The following is a 19,910-nucleotide window of genomic DNA, read 5'->3' on the forward strand; positions in this document are numbered from 1 at the left end:
ATCATGACCTGAGCCGAAGGCAGCGCTTAACGACTGAGCCACCCAGGCACCCCCATTTATTTTTTTAATGTACCTCATGAGCTTAGAAGATAAACACATAAAATACATTTTTGAGGTTTATAAAAAATAAAAATCATTTGTAAGTCTTTTCTGATTCTGTTTGCCTTAAAACAAATGCATAGGCTAAGAGCAATTCACATTACTTATCCAACCCCCCCCCCCTTTTTCCCCTATAAAAATGTCACAAGTTTGCTTTCTTGTTGGTCAGGAGTTTAAGTTCAAAAGATGTATTAGTCCAGTTGTATTGGCAGAAAATAGTTGTCAGAGTAGCCTTGGGCTTTCTCCTGACTGGGGCTTCACAGCTTTGGAAAAGGGAAATGAAAGTCCAGGCTCTGTGTTTTGAGAGGAAGAGAGCAGAACTGAGGCAAGTTCTGATAAAGCTCATTCCTTGGACTATGTTTCAGGACTGAGAAGGAGAGGAGTTTTGCTTCTGTTTGAATGATCGCCAGGAGTTTATTTGGAGACTAATGTGAGAGTTAAGATCCCTTTCAGCCGAAAATATCGGTTCACTGTGAGCCCCCGGAGTGAGCTAAGTGCCATTCCAGGGTTGCAGCAAACCCTTTAACAACACAGATTGCTGGAACCAGCTGCTCATTTTCTGGACCGAGCAGACATTCCGGAGCCCTCTGGGACCAGCATGAACCCTTCCCTAGCTTCTCCTTTGCCCACACTGAACAAACCCGGAACTAGCATGGTCTCTAAGGAGTGGGAATATTAGAAGGTTAGGAAGGAAATTTAGGGCCAGAAAGGAAAGGAGAAAAGGCCAGGCTAGCCTGGGCTAATTATCTCCTGTTGGCTTTCCTTGCTTGCTTCTGAAAAAAAAATTTATAAACCTATTGGCTTCTGAGTTTCTAGTGCTTGTTTTGAAGTATAAAATAAATGATCAATATGTGGACATGATCATTTCTTATGCACTCTGGAGAGTTTTTATTGACTTTTTTTTAACGACATAGAACAGTGCTCTTTGGGAGATGGTTTCTTAGGTTCCCCACATAATCCTTATATGACAAGTAAGATATGACTTTCACATGCCTAAGAGCTCCTATCTCATTACTCAAGGACTGAGATCTGGTGGTCACAGGCATAATTTCTCACCAGTTGCTTTTAAAGGCTTTGCAAAGCAATGCATTTGCTTAAACCTTTGCAAAATGTATTCCCTTACTAATGATCAGTTCCTTAACTTTTGGAAGGGAAGCTTAATCAGGACTAAGCACTATATACGTCCCCATCACATACATTAGTCTAATATATGTGTGAAAATCCGTGTGGTTCTGGCACATGTGGGTAAGAGCAAAGAAAAACAACAAATGGGTGTTGCAGCGAGGAGCCAAGTTCTTTTCTTCTTTCCAGGGATCTAACTCTTATCTTAGTAACTCCAGAAATTCAAGATCTAAGATGTTTACTTTGCAATTAATAAAGGGAGAGAGATCCCTTTCTGAAGGTTTTGCTTGCATACTTAATTTCTAGTTGTGTTGGTTGCTGCAGGGACAGATTATACTCCTAGACTCCAAATTTTTTCCTCAGTGTTGCAGATATAATGCCGGGCACACAAGCGCACTTCATTTTTTTCTGGTGTTTTAAATGTTTAAACTGTTGGGGAACCGGAATAAATCTAACTCTTGTGTAGATAAACATATGCAATTTATTCATTCTATGGGTAAGCCTTGGGAATCCGCAGGGTTGTTAAAAACACCTGATTCTCCCTAGCCGGGAGTGAGAGATGGGCCGCCCGTGGAAGCAACACTTTTGGTAGCATGTCTCCCTCTGATGGTCATTTGTTAGTACTACAAAAACCACCCTGAACAGTCGTAAAGCTCAAAAACAAGTAGAAATTCCTTTTCCTTTGTAGGTATGATGTTTTTTGGGTTTGTGTTGTTGTTTTTGTTTTTTAGAGAGGGAGGGGAAGAGGGAAAGAGAGAATCTTAAGCAGGCTTCACACCCAGCATGGAGCCGCATGCGGGGCTCAACCTCACGACCCTGAGATCATGATGACCTGAGCCGAAATCAAGAGTCAGACATTTAACCAACCCAGGCGCCCCAGTATGGTGTGTTTCATTCCAACACATCTCCTTTCTACAGGGACAATTGGTTACACTGGGATGGTTGCTAGATCACTCTGAGTCCCTTCTGATTAGCGTTCAATTCTGTTTTTGAAAACCCTTTCTGAATTTTCTAAGACTGGATAGTAATATATAATCAGTTTAGCCCAAACTCCTTTTTTCCCTAACCAGGAAAAAACCACCTAAAGGAAAATCCTACCCCAAGCAAATGTTTTCTGTCATCCATTCATTCATTCACTCGCTCAGTTGTATCTGATACGGTGGTTCTCAGCCCGGCACCGTGGCTGCGTATCGGAATTCCCTGAGCAGCTTTTTAAAATATGGATGCCAGGGCCATACTTCAAAACAGTTCTTACTTGGTTTTGACTAGGACCTGGGTGTTGGTATTTTTAGGCTCTTGTGGTGACGGTGATGTACTGCCAGGGCTGAGAACTACTAAGCTAATATTCTTGAGCACCTACTACATGCCATTCATTGTGGTAGTGCAAAGGATTCAATGGTAGGGACACAACTGGGCCACGCTGACCTCCTCCTCCTCCTCCTTCTCCTCCTCCTCCTTCTTTTTTAAGTAGGCTCCAGGCCCAACATGGGGGCCTTGAACTCAGGACCTTGGGATCAAGAATCGCATGTTCTATTGACTGAGGCAGCCGGGCGCCCCCACAATGACCTTCTGATGTCCCCATTCCCAGGCTGCACATACTATCCCCTCGTCTGGAACACTGCCTTTGTTCATCACATAAATAACTCTTCCTCATCCTTTGTGTCTCAGAGACAATATCACTTCTTCAAAGGCATTGCTCCCTTCCACCTAAATGAGGTCCCATTGTATTTGTCTTTACATAGCATCTCTTCTCTCTTCCTTCATAACACTTATCCCAGTTGTAGTTACAGGTATTCCTCCCCAATGGAAGTCCCACAGTCAGAACTCGGGACCAAACAGATTTTGGTATTGAGGAAGAAGAGGCCGATTTACCTGAAGGGATTGGAGTTTGGGCTTCAGGGCCCTGTAGTGGGCTGAATAACATCCCCTCAAAGATGTCCATGTCCTGGTCCCCAGAACCTGCGACTATGTTACCTTGCACAGTAAAAAGGACTTTGCAGATGTGATTAAGTTAAAGACCTTGAGATGGAGAGATTCAGGATTATCAAGGTGTGTCCAATGTAATCCAAGGGTCCTTGTAATGAGGCAGGAGGGGCAAAGTTAGAGAAGATGCAAGAGTGGAAGCAGAGGTCAGAAGGAGAAATGATGCTACATTGCTGGTTTTAAGGATGGAGAAAGGGGCCACAAGCCACAGAATATGGGCAGCCTCAGGAAGCTGGAGAGGGGAAGGAAATGGATTTTCTGTAGAGCCTCCAGCAGAATGCAGTCTTGCCTACATTTTGATTTTAGCCCAGTGAAACTGATTTTGGACTTCTGACCTGAACTGTGAGATGATGAATTAGTGTTGTTTTAGGTCATTAAGCTTGTGGTAATTTGTTACAGGGACAATAGGAAATGAATACAGCCCACCCCTCCCTTGTACAGTTCCCTTCCAAGACCCTGGAAATATGTTCACACGTCAAATGGTTCTGTAAAGCTTGCAAAATTAATATATTTTAACTACAATAAAGACTGCTGTCTCTTTCTACTCAGATTTCCCAAGGCTCTCTTCTCTGGTTGAGTAGCACTGGAGTGAATACAGATATTTTGGGGCTCTTGCTAAGCAGAAATGCAGTTGGGAATACTCTGTTTTGCATTTAATGGGATACGTTCATGCGGTTCATGGTCACATGAAGCATTTATTGTTGAAGTGTAAGAATGGCTTCTGTGAACACTCCTAATGACCAATGTGCTGAATTCCCCAGGTGTGGTGACAAGGAGGCATCACAGAATATGTGTATGTGCATCTCACCCTCTTAATCTCAACAGAGAAAAAAGTTGTTTGCCTAGTGCTGGCATTTTTTCAGATCAAACAAGAACAGTAATTCACAAAGGGGAAGAAATATGTTTGAATAGAAGTAATGAATAGGCTCTCAGATTTTTTGGTAAGCCAATTAATGAAGAGAAGTGCATCCTAATCTCTGTGTATTCCCACGTTGGTAAAAGGTTTAAATTCTTTGCAGATTTGACACAATTTACGGGCATCAATGAAGATATTATAAACTCAACCCAAACCACAAGGACGATATCCATGACAACTTGGTTAATAAAAGTCACCCATCCAGAGAGTATTTAATAGTTATGATTAGTCACTTCACTGGAAATTGTGAAATGCCCTGAAATCATAATTCTTTTTTCTTTTTAAGTAGGCTCCACACCCAATGTGGGGCTTTAACTCATGACCCTGAGATCAGGACTCAGATGCTCTACCAACTGAGCCACCCAGGTGTCCCCTGAAATCATAATTCTTAATGAGAGAAATTTGAGAGAGATTCTCTTGAATTTGACAATCATCCCAAACACTTACATGACTTTACCAAGAACAAACTGTTAGACTGAATGATAGCGCTTGAGTGGATGGACATGAGACATCCCAGAGGGTGGCCTGGTTGAGCCAGTGGTACTAGAATTCAGAGAAGGGATAATCACTGTGCAGAGGATGTCTGTAGGAACAATATATATATATAGAATTTTATGTTTCCAGTAAATGAACTTATACCACCCCACTACCCACCACATTTCTAGTGAGTTTTGGCTGTATACATGTTGCATTTAGTCCAGGAATCCTAAAATATGGGATGTAAATATCCAAACCATTAAAAAAAGACCTTTGCATCATATTTTAGAATTAGAGCAGTTACTATTATGAATATGTCCATTTGGGTTATATATTAGCCTTACCTAGAGACCAGTGACTATTAATTGATGCCTACAGCTCTTAATAAAACGGTCCTTGCTTTGAAGCCTTCATTTAGCTGACGGGGTGGGATGTATATTTAGAAAAGGATGTGAATAGTGCAAAGTGCTCCTGGACTCAGGTCGGAGAAACCTCTTTCTAGGCTGTCATTCTTTTCTCCCCACGCCAGGTTTGGTCCTTGCCCTCATTCTTGAGTTTCCAGTTCTGGGCAAGCAGAGCAGCCGCTTGGGCCTCCCGCCTCCAGGGGGCGCGCCGTCCGCCGCGGCGTGAGGCCGCTCTAGCCCGGGGAGAGCTCTGCCTGTCTCTATGGCCTCTCCTTCCCTCCGCCTGCTGCCGCCGCCGCCGCTTCCTCTGCTCCACCGTGTCGAAGGTACTTGGGCCGGGGCCCGTGGGCGGCCCTAGGACTGAGCCGCTGACACTTCCCCTGCCGGCCCTGACGCACCGGAGAGGCCCGGGCCGGGGCCTGGCCGAGGGGCCAGGGGACCCCCCCACCCCCGCACCTACTCGGCGGCGGGAGGGAGCCCGACTGGGCGTCGCGGGTCCAGGGCTCTGCCGCTCGTGAGGGCTGGGAAAGGGCCTGCGAGGGTTCTTGTTTGTTTTTGCGGCCAAAGGCCGTGGTCGCTCGCAGGAGGGGGCCAGCCCGGGTTTGCGGGCCGCGGCGGGGCGGGCCCGGGGCGGGGCGCGCTCGCGGTTAATCGGGAGGTCTGAGCCGCAACCCTCCGCCGGCGCTCTGTTGTTGCGCCCGGACCGAGCGTGTGCTTTCGCGGCAGCAACGGGGCAGTCCGTGGCCGATCGTAAGGAGCCCGCAGTCTAGGTGTAAACAGCTGTTGCGGTGTGACTGAACAGTCCAGAATGGCACATGGCCCCGTGTTTTAAAGAGCCATTTGTCTCTTAATGTGCAATGCTAGGAAGCGGGTGGTTTACCCGCCAGGTTTTCCAATACAGCGCCCTGCCTCGAGGAAAAGATATATTTATTCTTTAAAATTGGCTACTGAACATAATTAGGAAAAAAAAATATATACCCCTGAATAGTGACACCTCTCACTCTTTAAAAAAATAACAATGGTACCAAGGAGCTCCTAGCTTAAACAGCTGTAATACCAGTGGTATAGGAATTATAGTAATAACTATTTTCAGTGCTTACTCTGTGTCAGACATGGGGCTGAGTGTTTGAAATACCTAATACCTCTATTTAATCCTTGCAGCAACCCTGTGAGGTTCCATTTCCATTTTACAGATAAGGAAAACTGAGCACGGAGAGTCTGAGTTAACTAGTCGAAGGTCAGACAGCTAGCAGAGGGTGAGCTGGGATTTGAGCTTCATCTGCCTTACTGCGGTGTTCTTGCTTCTGTTACCTGTCCATACATGTTCTAGAGATTTTTGTTTGTTTGTTTAATTTGATTGTAGCCTGAACTGATTTCTCTCAGGCTTAATTTTCATGGTTATATGCAAGAACCCTATACCAACTTCTTTTTAGTTTTTAAGGAGTGTAATGAGAAAAATGTTTGCTCATTAAAGATTAAAATGGATAATAAGCTTGGACTAAGGCCCTCACCACTACCAATGCAGTTTGATTTGAAATAAGAGTTGGGTTTATTTGGTTGTTTGTATGCTTCATTACTATTCTTCATTATTTGTGTTTCGATACCATTTTTAGTGAGTTCACTTTGCCTTTGCAATATGATGACAGTAGTACTGAAGGGAAATGAAAGATTTTTCAATGACAATAAGTTAATATTTTACTGGATATAGAAAAGGCACTGGAGAGAGACTGAAGTAAAAAGGAATGAAGAGACTTTTGGCATGTTGTTTAGAGCAAATTGAGTTACTTACTATGAAGGATAAAGAATTTCCACTGTTCCCATGAACATCAGAAGGGAAGTCCTATTTCCCATGAGGAAAGAGGTTGGATACTAGAATCTCCCAAATCTCTTAGCCTTATCAGGATATAAGAATTTCCATATTCAACATTCTTGTAGCAAATGTATATTGAATGCCTTCCATGGTCGGGCACTGTTCTACACATTGGGAATGCAGGGGTGGGAAAAAAAAAATCTTTGTCTTCATGGAGCACTGGAGGAGTGGGTACAATAAACAAAATCATTTGAAAAAATTAAAATATATCCAGTCAGATGGTAACTTGCTAAGAAGAAAAATAAAGCATCTAAGGGGGATAGAAGACCCAGAGAAGAAGCAGATGCAGTTTTAAAATAAAGAACAGCGTCATGGAGAAGATTCTTGAACAAAACTGGAGGGAGTGAAGGACAGCCATGGAGCTACCTAGGGGAATAGTGTACCAGGCAGGTGCAGAAGCCCAGAAACTGCCAGTCTTACTGGAGGACCAGCAAGGAGGCCAGCAGGTTTGAGCAGAGTAAGGGAGTGCAGAATGGGGTCTGAGAGCTAACTGGTCCTGGTAAAGACCTTGGCTTTTTCTCTGAATAAAGAGGGGAATGGGTGGAAGGTTTTGAGCAGAGGAGTTGGGGGATCTTACAACGTTTTAAAGAGTCGTTCTGGCTGCTGTGTTCAAAATCGACTGTGGGGGCAAGGATGGAAGAGGGGAGACTGGTTAGGAGGTTGGTTCAGGAATCCAAGGGAAAGATGATGGGGGCTTAGACCAGCTGGTAGCTGCCAGGGTTTATTGATGGATTGGATGTGGAGTGGACGGGTAAAAGAATGAAGCATGACTCTAAGGCCTTTCTTTGGCCTGCTGTTGGAAGGATGGATTTGCTGTTTACTGAGATGGGGAAGATTTAAGGGTGGAGAGATAAGGGGAGGTGGGTAGAGTGGGAATTAAGAGTTAGTTTTAGATGTGTCCGGTTTGAGATGCCTGTTCACATGGGGTTATAGGAGACTGGAGTTGATGGGAAAGATTGCAACTTGAAATCGAAATTTAGGAGTCTTTAACAAGTAGATAGTATTTAAAACCATGAGCTTGTATGAGATCTGGTCTAAAGAACTGAGGATTGAGCTCTAGGCTTTCCACATTCAGTGGTTGGAGAGATTAAGAACCTCAAAGACTGAGGAGGAAAAAAAAGCCTTTGAAGGTAGGAATGTGGAGTGCTGGAAGCCAAGTGAAGAGAGTGTTTCAGGAAGGAGAAAGTGATCATCTGTGTCTCCTGCTCAGTTGACAAGTCATGTAAGATGAGGACTGTGAAATGGCCATTGGATTTAGCAACGTGAAGGTCCTTGGGGACTGCGCAAGAGCACTTTTGGGAGAATAGTGGGGGAGAAAACCTGGGGGAAAACCTGGTTTTACAGAGAGAATAGGAGAGGAATTGGAGTCTACAAGTATAGACAACTCTAGAAAAAGTTAGCTGTAAATTTTTTTCATATATAAATTAAATGAAACACTGTCATTTTTTTTTTTTGTTTCAAAGTCTTTTTTATTTTTTTTATTATGTTATGTTAATCACCATACATTACATCATTAGTTTTTGATGTAGTGTTCCATGATTCATTGTTTGCATATATCACCCAGTGCTCCATGCAGTACGTGCCCTCTTTAATACCCATCACCAGGCTAACCCATCCCCCCACCCCCCTCCCCTCTAGAACCCTCAGTTTGTTTCTCAGAGTCCATAGTCTCTCATGGTGTCGTCATTTTCATGGTGACTAATTTTATTTCCAGCTTCACTTACTTAGCAACTAGGCTTGGATTATTTTATCAATGGCTGGTGGAAGTAAATAACTATACTACTACTACGGATAATAATAATGTGTTATTAATTAACCTTCAAAACCAATACACCAGGAAGCTTGTCCTTTTTATATAACACATTTCAGGACTCATAAAAGTGCTTGGGTTGGAGTGTGTTCTTTTGCTACTTTGTTCTTACCTTAGGTTAAAAAATTAATTTACAAGTGTTACAGCTGTGCATTTAAAAACAAAAATACATGCATCCAGAAATTGAGAACTAGGATTTATTTTGGAGTATGTTGTCTCAGTAGTAGTAAGAACTGACTGTGCTGATATACATCATTTCTGTTATAAGAATTAATTGATAAGTAACAAAATACACTTGGCCTTTTTTATTTATGAAGTGTGAAGACTTAATACTTCATTGCAAGTGAATAATAATATAAGACAGCATGTTTTAAAAAGGGAGTAAATGTAAAAAAAAAAAAAAAAGTACAATTTTTATTTGAAGACACGAGTTTAGGTTCTTGTGTTTGCCCTGAGTAACTTAATGCCCACATACAAATACAAAGTAATCAGTGAGATACACAGCTTATGGCATATTTACACCATCTTAGCTGTGGATATAAGCTCTTTCCATGATCTTGTGTACTGTTTCCATGGTAGGTACAGCCATTGGTTGCATTGTAAAGATTTAGAGTGATTAAAATATTTCAAAGTTTAGTGTTATAGCTACTGATTTTTTTAATCCATTAATCCTATCTGGAAGATGACAGCTTCTTCAATCTTTTTTTTTAGTGAGGGAAGTAGTTTCTTAAGTTTGTGCCTTTTGTTTTGTTTTTTCATTTTTTTTCTGTGGGAATTTTTCATGGGTTAGCTCTGGTTTCAACTTGTATTAATCATGTCACACAGCCTTAACTTTTTTCTTTTCTTTTTTTTTTTTTAAAAGATTTTATTTATTTATTTGACAGAGAGAGACATAGCGAGAGCAGGAACACAAGCAGGGGGAGTGGGAGAGGGAGAAGCAGGCTTCCCGCAGAGCAGGGAGCCTGATGCGGGGCTCGATCCCATGACCCTGGGATCATGACCTGAGCGGAAGGCAGATGCTTAACGACTGAGCCACCCAGGTGCCCTTTTCTTTTCTTTTGTACCGCTTCTTAAGCAGGCCTTTCTGTCCCGGATTTGATTTTCTGCAGTATTTCTTCTGTTTCTTACTGCTCACAAATTGGATTTTAAATTTCTTTTATGTTTTTATTTTACTTGCAGTTTTGTTTTATCCCAATCTCCTTCTAATACTGTTTTTTTTCCCTCACCCTGAGTTCTTAATTTTTTGCATATTCCTAAAGCACATTTTTTTCTGGATTTTTTTTTTCAATTTCTTACTTTAAATAATTGTCAGTGGTATGCTTTTCTTCATGTAGAGCTGATGAATCTCTTCTGGTGCAGAATTTTTCATTGACTCCATGTTGACTTTGTTTTGTTATTCATCCTTTAAAAATGAACTTTTGAGATTGTCACTATACTATTGAATTGTCATGCCAAATTTGCTTAGTACCATTCTACTGAAGACTTTTTCTAGATTTCTTCCAAGGAAAATAATTAGAGAATTGGATTGTGTGTAGGCATTCCATAAAGAACTCTGTTGTGGTGTGGGCAAAGAATTTACCTATTTAAAATAATTTTTGCTATTATTAAAACTTAAGTTTATAGTTATATCTTTGTAATAAAGTCCCTTTTTAATGATTCAGTAAGTAGACATAAGAATGATCAATTTAGCTTAAACTTCTATGTACAAAAATAAAATCAGTGACAAAGGAACAGCTAATTTCCAGATTAAAAGTATGCTTGTTCCTTTTTCTTCCAGCTTTATTGAGGTATTAGTGACAAATAAAATTGTATATATTTAGGTTGGACAACATGATTTTTTAAGGGGTACAACATGATGATTTAGTATTCTTTTTTTTTTTTTTTAAGATTTTATTTATTTGACAGCGAGAGAGCTAACACAAGCAGGGGGAGTGGGAGAGGGAGAAGCAGGCTTCCCACTGAGTAGAGAGCCTGATGCAGGGCTTGATCCCAGGACCCTGGGATCATGACCTGAGCCGAAGGCAGAAGCTTAATGACTGAGCCACCCAGGCGCCCCGATGATTTAGTAATGTTTGCCACAGTCAGGTTAATTAGCACATGCATTACCTCACATAGTTAACTTTGTGTGTGTGTGTGTTGAAACACTTAAGATCTACTCAGCAAATTTCAAGTATACAATACAGTATTACTATAATCACCATACGGTACATTTGAACTTCAGAGCTTAGTCATCTTCTAACTGAAAGTTTGTACATTTTGACCAACATTTTCCTCTACCTTTCAGTCCCAGGCAACCACCATTCTATTTTCTGGTTCTATGAGTTAGGCTTTTTAAAATTCCACATATAAATATGATCATACAGTATTTGTCTTACTGTGTCAGTATTATTTCAACTTAGCATAATGTCCTCCATGTTTAATCATGGTATTGTAAATAGCAGGATTTCCTCCTTTTTAAATATCTGAGTAGTATTCCATTGTATATATATATACACCAGATCTTCATTTTCTGTATTATTTAGCTGTCGACTGACACTTAGGTTATTTCCAAATTTTGGCTATTGTGAATAATGCTGCAATGAACATGCAGATACTTCTTCAAGAGAGTGATTTTATTTCCTTTGTTTACGTACCCAGAATTGGGAACTTGTTCTTGTTTTAGTGCTGTTCAGTTTTTCTGAAGCTTCTCTTTGTTCACTAAGATCTTTAGCAATTCCTCCAAGGCAGTGTTTAGCAACCTTAAATACTTATTTATTATCTTTATTGCCAGTAATTATTAGAGAAACAAAACAATTCTAAGACCAAAACATGTCCAATAGTAGAAATATACCCATTTGATTAAAAAATGGACAGTTTATTGTCTCTAGCTCTCTTTCATGTAACCGTAAACACATATATATCAAAAAAATAGTGATATTTGTAGGTATTTGATAAGCTATCCAATAAGTAGTACTTTTTTTCCCCTCTGGAAGTTTGTGCCTCTTAATCTCCTTCACCTATTTTGCCCATTCCCCCCCTTCCCCCCTCCCCAGAGGCAACTAGCAGTTTGTTCTCTGTATTTATTTCTATTTGTTTGTTTTAGATTCCACATATAAGTGAAATCATATGATATTTGTCTTTCTTTGTCTGATTTATTTCACTTAGTGTAATACCCTGTAGGTCCACCCATGTTGTTGCAAATGACAAGATCTCATTCTTTTTAATAGCTAAGTAATATTCCGGTGTGTGTGTGTGTGTGTGTGTGTGTGTGTGTGTGTGTGTGTGTGTGTGTGTGTGTGTGTGTGTGTGTGTACACATATACACACACCCATATCATCTTTATCCATTCATCTATGGATAAACATTTGGGCTGCTTCCATATCTTGGCTATTGTAAATAATGTAAATAATGCTGTAATAAACATAGGGTTGCATATATCTTTTCAAATTAGTGTTTTTATTTTCTTTGAGTAAATACCCAGTAGTGAAATCACTGGATCCTATGGTATTCCTATTTTTAATTTTTTGAGGAACCTCCATATTCTTTTCCATGGTGGCTGCACCAATTTCCATTCCCACCAGCAATCCTGGAGGCTTCCCTCTTCTGTATATCCTTGCCAACACTTGTTATCTCTTGTCTTTTTGTGACTAGCCATTTTGACTGGTGTGAGGTGATATCTCATTGTTTTGATTTACATTTCCCTGATGAGTGATGTTGAGAAGCTTTTCATTATTTGTCTCTGGCCATCTGTATGTCTTTGGAAAAATGTCTATTCAGCTTCTTTGCCCATTTTTTTTTTTTTTTAAAGATTTTATTTATTTATTTGACAGAGAGAGAGATAGCGAGAGCAGGAACACAAGCAGGGGGAGTGGGAGAGGGAGAAGCAGGCTTCCCGCCGAGCAGGGAGCCCGATGTGGGACTCGATCCCAGGACCCTAGGATCATGACCTGAGCCGAAGGCAGACGCTTAACGACTGAGCCACCCAGGCGCCCCTTCTTTGCCCATTTTTAAACTGGATTATTTGTCTTTTTTTGGTGTTGAATTCTGTAAGTTCTGTATATATTCTGGATGTTAACCCTTTATTGGATATATCATTTGCAAATATCCTCTCCCATTCAGTAGTTGCCTTTTGTTTTGTTGATGGTTTCTTGTGTAAAAGCTTTTTATTTTGGTGTAGTCCCAAGAGTTTATTTTTTTTGTTTTTGTTTCCCTTGCCTGAGGAGATATATCCATAAATATGTTGCTAAGTACTAATAAGTAGGACTTTCCACAAATTTCTGAATATAATCACTTAAAAGATACGTGTACAATGTTATTTAGGGATGGTAGCAAGTCAGTCAGAAAGAACTGCAAGAATACAGTTTACTTAGCTACCTTTTCCACATTGGGTCTTTATGAGACTAGATACTTCGCTGCATTTTACATTTTAAACTAAATATATTAGGGGCGCCTGGGCTCAGTCGTTAAGCATCTGCCTTTGGCTCAGGTCATTGAGCCCCGCATCGGGCTTCCTGCTCGGCGGGAAGTCTGCTTCTCCCTCTCCCACTCCCCCTGTTTGTGTTCCCTCTCTCGCTGTGTCTCTCTCTGTCAGATAAATAAATAAAATCTTTAAAAAACAAAATAAATATATTAAAACTAGTCAAATAACCTATGTATTTTCTCTTACTAATTACAATGTCTTTTTTTCCTTTAACATAAGCTTAATTTTTTTTTTAAGTAGGCTCCACACCCAGCATGGAGCCCAATGTGGGGCTTGAATTCAGAGCCTTGAGATCAAGACCTGAGCTGAGATCAAGAGTTGGACGCTTAACCAGCTGAGCCACCCAGGCATCCCAACCTAAGTTTAATTTTAAAATGAAATGTCCTGGGGCGCCTGGGTGGCTCAGTCGTTAAGCGTCTGCCTTCGGCTCATGTCATGATCCCAGGGTCCTGGGATCGAGCCCCCATTGGGCTCCCTGCTCTGCGGGAAGCCTGCTTCTCCCTCTCCCACTCCCCCTGCTTGTGTTCCCTCTCTCGCTGTGTCTCTATAAAATGTCCTGAGTGTGACATTGTTGGAAGAGTTTAGGCATTTGTAACTTTGGTGGCATTTTTAGTTCTAAAGTCAAGTCAGTCACTTTTTTCCCAATTGCCAGATGGCACTGCTTCTTTCATTTAAATCTTTCTCTGCCCCTTCCCCATCTTTTGGCTGTGTTTTACTGTTACGTTGATTTTTTTCTTAAAAACAAAAACTGGTATTGCCTGTAAAAAAGAGTATCTTTTCAACTTGTTCTCTGGGTTATCTCCGTGGTCAGTTCCTAGAATTTACCCAGCTCTCAGTCAGCATCCGATTCTTTGTGCTGTTTGTTCCATTTAAATGTGGGATTTCTTAGGCCTTAATTCATCTCATTCTTGAAGCAAGTTAGATATCATTACACCCCACCCTTCCTTTGACCTTTGTCTTTTCCTGAAACATGTAACAAAAACAATATTTTTTCCTTCTTAGAAAGCGGTGACAGGCGCAGATAGCAGTAGGTTAGGTATCAAGTAGTAATGACCACTTTAGGTTCTCTGTTAAGTATTTGGCTCTAAGTAACAGAAAACCTAATTTAAACTGTCTTAATAAAAAAATGGACTTTACTGATGCCTGTATTTAAAAAGTCCAGAGTTAATATGTGCTTCAAATGAGGTTTAATCAAGGCTTGACTCCCATTTTTCTCTCTACTCTGTGTGCTTCCTGTATGTGTGTGCACGCACGCATGTGTGTGTGTATGTGTGCACATGTATATAAAATATATGTCAAAATGACTAAAGCAATTTTAGGTGTTATTTACAGTACACCATATTTTTAGGAAAAAAGAATATCTAACTCTACCATTCCAAGCAGAGTCTTATTGGACTGGTCACATGTCTGCCTCTAAATAAACCACTACAGCTAGGGAAATGTAATTATTACATGGCTTAATATAATCAGGACTGACCCCCTCAAGGCATGTGGGCAGTGAAGAGTTACACCGTTGAGTACTATGGGGCAGAAAAACGTAGGAACAGATACTAGGTAGGCAGCCAATGTGTCCACTACAGTGGCAGTAGGTTTCTGAGGATAGAAAAACACATATAGTTGGTTTTAGATCAAAATGGTACATTAAGTGCATGTTTCAGTACATGGCAATAATTAATCAAACATAAAAAGAGGGAACCAGAAAGATGTAGTCAGAACAATACGTAATATACACATATATACATATTCTCTGTAGAGTAGAAGCACAGTATGATGAGTGGAGCTGCAGCTGTTCTGGAAGTGGGCAGTGGCAGGCAAATATTTGGCTCCTGCTGGGTGATGAGGATTAAAAGTGCTCTGCATAGGACAAGAGTGGAGTAAGGTGATGGCTCAAAGTCAAGGCTTTGGGTAGAAATTCCCTAAGCAGGAAAGGAGTCCAAATAAAACAGTTCTTGACTGCTGGAATCAGATGGCTTAAAGAAGCTGGACCTAGCAAGGCAGAAGGACATGGCAGTCTCAAGGCCAGGAACTGAACTGGACTTCAGCTCAGCGACTAAATCTGTAATAGCCCCACTATCACTGAGAGGAGTTCAACTTACCTTTTGTAAGACCTGGTTCTGAACTACATTCCCAGGTGGCAAAGTGGAGGCAGCTATCAGAAGGAGTGAGCATGGGGGAGAAAGAATGGAGAACAAAAACAAACAAATAAACATTTCTCTCAAAATAAGCTTGCAGCACAAATTCCAAAAGGAATGAAGAAGATGCTAAATGCTAAGAAGAACTCATCCAATAATATTAGCATTGGAACACAAATTCAGTCCTGACATAAAAAATTTTAGGAAACCATCCAACAAAGACTTTTAATTAAGTGTCTATATGCTCAAAGAGAAAAAGGACTCACATTTATTAAAAATGAACAGTAAATTATGAAACAAAAAGTAACAGGTGGATATGAAGAATTAATTAGAACTCTTAGAAATGAAAAATGACAGTAGTTGAGAATTTTTTTTAAGTGTAATAAACTTTTAGACTCAAACCAGCCTGAGCGTAAGTGAATTAGAAGATGGAGCTGAGAACTGCACCTAGAAGTAGCACAGAAAAACTTTTTTTTTTTTAAGGTTATATTGATCTTTGAGTTTCCAACATATATTTAATAGGAAGATATGGTTGAAAAGCACTATTTGAAGAGAATTTGCCAGAATACAAGAAAGGGATGAGTACTTAGATTACAAATACATTCTGAATTCCAAGCAGGATAAATAAATCCTCCTAAATAGATCCCAGTAAAACTGTAGAACATTAAGGATAAAGTGAAAAATTTTAAATGAAATAAAGAAAAATACATTCCTACACAAGAACAACAATTAGACTGAAGCAGACATCTCCTGGCAGTAATAGATGCCTGGAAGCATCAGAGTGAGAGCTTGAAGGTACTGAGGGAAAACTGGCAACTACAACCTCATGATCAACTGAACTGTTATTCAGGAATAACATCAAATCAAGTCATTTGCAAATTTGCAGACTGAAAGAATGTACTTCTCACAGATCCTCACTAAAAGAAGTGGAGAGTGAACTTCAGCCAGAAGAGTGAATCCAGAAGAGAGGCATGGGATTTTTTGAAAAAGAGTGATCTGATTGATAAGATGTTGATAAATTTAGGTAATTTTTTTTTTTTTAAGTTTTAGGGGTTTGGGAGAGGTATTTTTTAAAGGTAAAGCTAAAACTCTTAGCAATCATGGAGTGGTCTGTGGTGGTTATAGTGCATTCTGGTCATTGTGTTCAGAATAAAATTCTAGATAGACTTTAAGAAACATTAGCATGTATGTCAACATTTTTAAATAACTAGTCGAAGGAAAAAAATAGAGGAAAAAGATAACAGAAAACGAAAAAAGATGATCAACAGAAGACACACAAAGAAGAAAAAGATGATAAACAGAAAACAAAATAGATGATAAACAGAAAAAACACAAAATAGGTGGAAATCAGTCCAAATAGGTTAGAAATCATAGAAAATATAAGTTGATTAAATTCACCTATGGGAAAAAAATCTTCAGAACTGTTAAAAAGCCATCTAGTTTCCTGTTTAGCGGACATACACCTAAAACAAAACTATACATAAAGGTTGAAATAGGAAAATATCCCCCCAAAGTTATAACCATAGAAAGGTAATACAATAATGTCAATATCATTAATGTCAAATGTTGAGGCAAGAAACATTAATAGGAATAAAGAAGCACACTAATAAAAGAAACAGTCTTCCGGGAAGATCCATGTACCTAAACATAGTCTCAAAATGTAACTCCAAATTAGATGGGATTACAGAAAGAATCCATAAATTCACAATCAGACATTAAAACTGTTAACATTACTTTCAGAAACCAATATATCATATCACAAAAAACTGGAAAAATACAGAATTAACAAGAATTGATCAAATGTATGTATATAGAGAGTAGAATTCTATCTTCAACTAATGCTTCATACATTCTTTTCACATACGCATGGCACATTAACCAAAAGAAAGACTGTAAATTTTAATAAATTCTTGCCCCAAAGACCATTTTCTTTTGCCACAGTGCAAATAAATTAGAAATTAACAAAAAAGGTTTTCAAATCCCTTACGTGGGTATTTAAAATATAATTAATAGGCTTAAAAGGGGACATCACAGAAATTATATAATTAAACAACAATGTGAAATACTGCGTGTGAAAACCAGTGGAGTCCAGTTGACACTTCAATGTAAATTTATAGATTTTTTTCTTTTTTTTAGATTTAAATAAATTTGTTAAAAGGTAAGATTAAAAGTGAGTTAAGGATACAAATCAAGAAGGTAAAAAAAAGAAACCACATAAAAAACTTAAAGTAGAAGAAATGAAGAGAAACCAGAAGCAGTAAAACAGCAGAACTGGTTCTTTTTTTTTTTTCTTTAGGATTATTTATTTGAGAGAGAGCAAGCACACCCATGCAGGGAGAGGGGCAAAGGGAGAGGGAGACATACTGTATTGGCACAGTAACCTGACCTTCCTGTCTTTTTTTTTTAAGTTAATTTTTTTTTAGTAATCTGTACATTCAACATGGGGCTCAAACCCAACCCTGAGATCGAGTCGCATGCTCTTCGACTGAGCCAACCAGGTCCCCCAGTGCCCTCCTTGTCTTTATTATCTTACAGATGTCATCCTACCAAACTCCCAATCACCATCTACACTGCAACCAGATACGGATTCTTTGATTCAAGGCCCCTTTGCCATTAGGCTTCAAGCAGTCTTCCTTAGCTTAATTTCCCTGATACTGCTCTCTTCATTCTCCTAAGGATCTGGCACACCTTACCCCGCTCCCCAACTCCCATCTTTTTAAGACCAGTTTAAATATACATGCTTCATTCAACAAATAGAGTGCTGGTTGTGTGCAAAAAGAACCCTCAAGCAGACTCCCCACTGAACTTGGAAACGGATGGGGATGCAGGGCTCAATGCCAGGACTGAGATCATGACCTGAGCCGAAATCAAGAGTTGGCCGCTTAACCAACTGAGCTACCCAGGCACCCCAGAACTGGTTCTTTAAAAAACTAAATATACAGACTTCTCCCAATAATGATCTAGGAAAGAAAAAACAAGAAAAAACACAAACAGCATCGGAAACAATGCAGATATAATAGAGATTTGTTTTTTAGTCATGAGCGTATGTAATGAATAACTTATGCCAATAAATTGGAAAAGTTTAAAATAATAATGTCTGTGGGTCAGGAATTGGAAAGTGGCTTAGCTGAATGGTTCAGGCTCAGAGTATTTCAGTCAATATCTCAGCCAGGGCTAGCCATGTGAAGGCTTGGCTGGCTGGGTCTGGAGGATCTTTCCCAAGGTGGCTCACTCACAAGACTGTTAGCAAAAAGCTTAGGTTCCTTGCTGTCTACTAGCAATGCTTCATCACAGGAACCTCTATAGTACTGCTTGGGTGCCCTCATGACATGGCAGCTGGCTTGTTTCAGAGTGAGTAATCCGTGAGAGAGTAAGGAGGAGGCCGCAATGTCTAATTTATGACCTGTCTTACAAGCCACTTCTACTATATCCTATTTGTTAGTAGTGAATTAGTAAGCCCATACTCAGGGGGAGGGTATTTTAACTCAAGCTCTTGAAGAAAGATGTAGTGAAGAATTTGCAGGCTTGTTTTTAAACTAACACACTGTACTTATGTAAGTAATACGGTAATACATAGAAAATTCAAGAGAACCTACAGATATATTAATAGAGTTAGTAAGAATTCAGCAGGGTTGCTGATGTGAGTCAGCACATATGCATCAGTTTCATTCTTTGTACTGGTAATAACCAAATTAAAACTGTAGTTAAAAAAAGACCTCAATCACAGCAGAAATAAAAACAATAAGTTTTTAAAAAATAAAATGTATAAAAGATGTACAAGACCTTCATGGGGAAAATTATAAAAATGTATTAAAAGATAGCAAAGAATATCCAGATAGTTCATCTTCAAGCGTATGACTTGGTATAGTAAACAAAATTTCCATGTCAAAATAATCCTGACACTCAGATGGGATAGAAGATTGCAAATAGGCGCACCTGGGTGGCTCAGTCGTTAAGCGTCTGCCTTCAGCTCAGGTCATGATCCCAGGGTCCTGGGATCGAGCCCTGCATCAGGCTCCCTGCTCAGTGGGAAGCCTGCTTCTCCCTCTCCCACTCTCCCTGCTTGTGCTCCTTCTCTCGCTGTCTTTCTCTCTGTCAAATAAATAAATAAAAATCTTAAAAAAAAAAGATTGCAAATAATTTTTTTTTAAAGATTTTATTTATTTGACAGAAAGACATTGTGATATTGGTACATATATATCCCACGGACTTTTAGAACAGAGTAGAGAGCCAGAAACAGACATATGTAGACAGAAATTTGTTGTATATTAGAGTTACATTATCCAGTATTGTGGCTATTTAAATTTTAAATGTAAAGTGCCTAGCATTAATAACTACAGTACTGGTTTTCAACATTGTGGTGTGCTAATATTTAGTGCTATTTTTAAGTATTTTTGATGATATATCGTGGGGTTTAGAGGTATTTTTAAAACTAAGTATTTACGTCTTGGGGCATACCAAGGGAATTATATGAAGAGCCATGTAGCTGAAAACTAGAGATCCTTAGTCACTAACCACTTTTTCTCATGTTGGTCCCAATGACCTGGGAGGTCTCTGGGCAGTCTGTAAAAATAGTTCCATGGGAAACTGATACAGGGATTTGCCAGCCCTACTCCCGTTTCTGAAAGATTCCCTAGA

The 19,910-nt window shown here is 39.7% G+C and overlaps 1 protein-coding gene across 4 annotated transcripts in view; it reads left to right on the forward strand.

The window, feature by feature from the left end:
* Nucleotides 1-5,239: 5,239 nt before the first annotated feature.
* ANKRD46 (ankyrin repeat domain 46) overlaps nt 5,240-19,910 on the forward strand; it is a 35,299-nt gene continuing 20,628 nt past the window's right edge. Inside the window, exons 1-2 of one of the 4 annotated variants that reach the window (XM_036072736.2) lie at nt 5,307-5,327; nt 6,163-6,257. The gene's annotated coding sequence lies outside the window, so the exon portion shown is untranslated. Of the gene's footprint in view, nt 5,328-6,162; nt 6,258-9,586; nt 9,722-19,910 lie in introns of those variants that run through there. The other 3 variants (XM_036072733.2, XM_036072734.2, XM_078072174.1) reach the window with 3 other exon arrangements.

The sequence above is a fragment of the Halichoerus grypus genome, chromosome 5 (genome assembly GCF_964656455.1).
Source record: "Halichoerus grypus chromosome 5, mHalGry1.hap1.1, whole genome shotgun sequence".
In the NCBI taxonomy this organism is placed as follows: Eukaryota; Metazoa; Chordata; class Mammalia; order Carnivora; family Phocidae; genus Halichoerus; species Halichoerus grypus.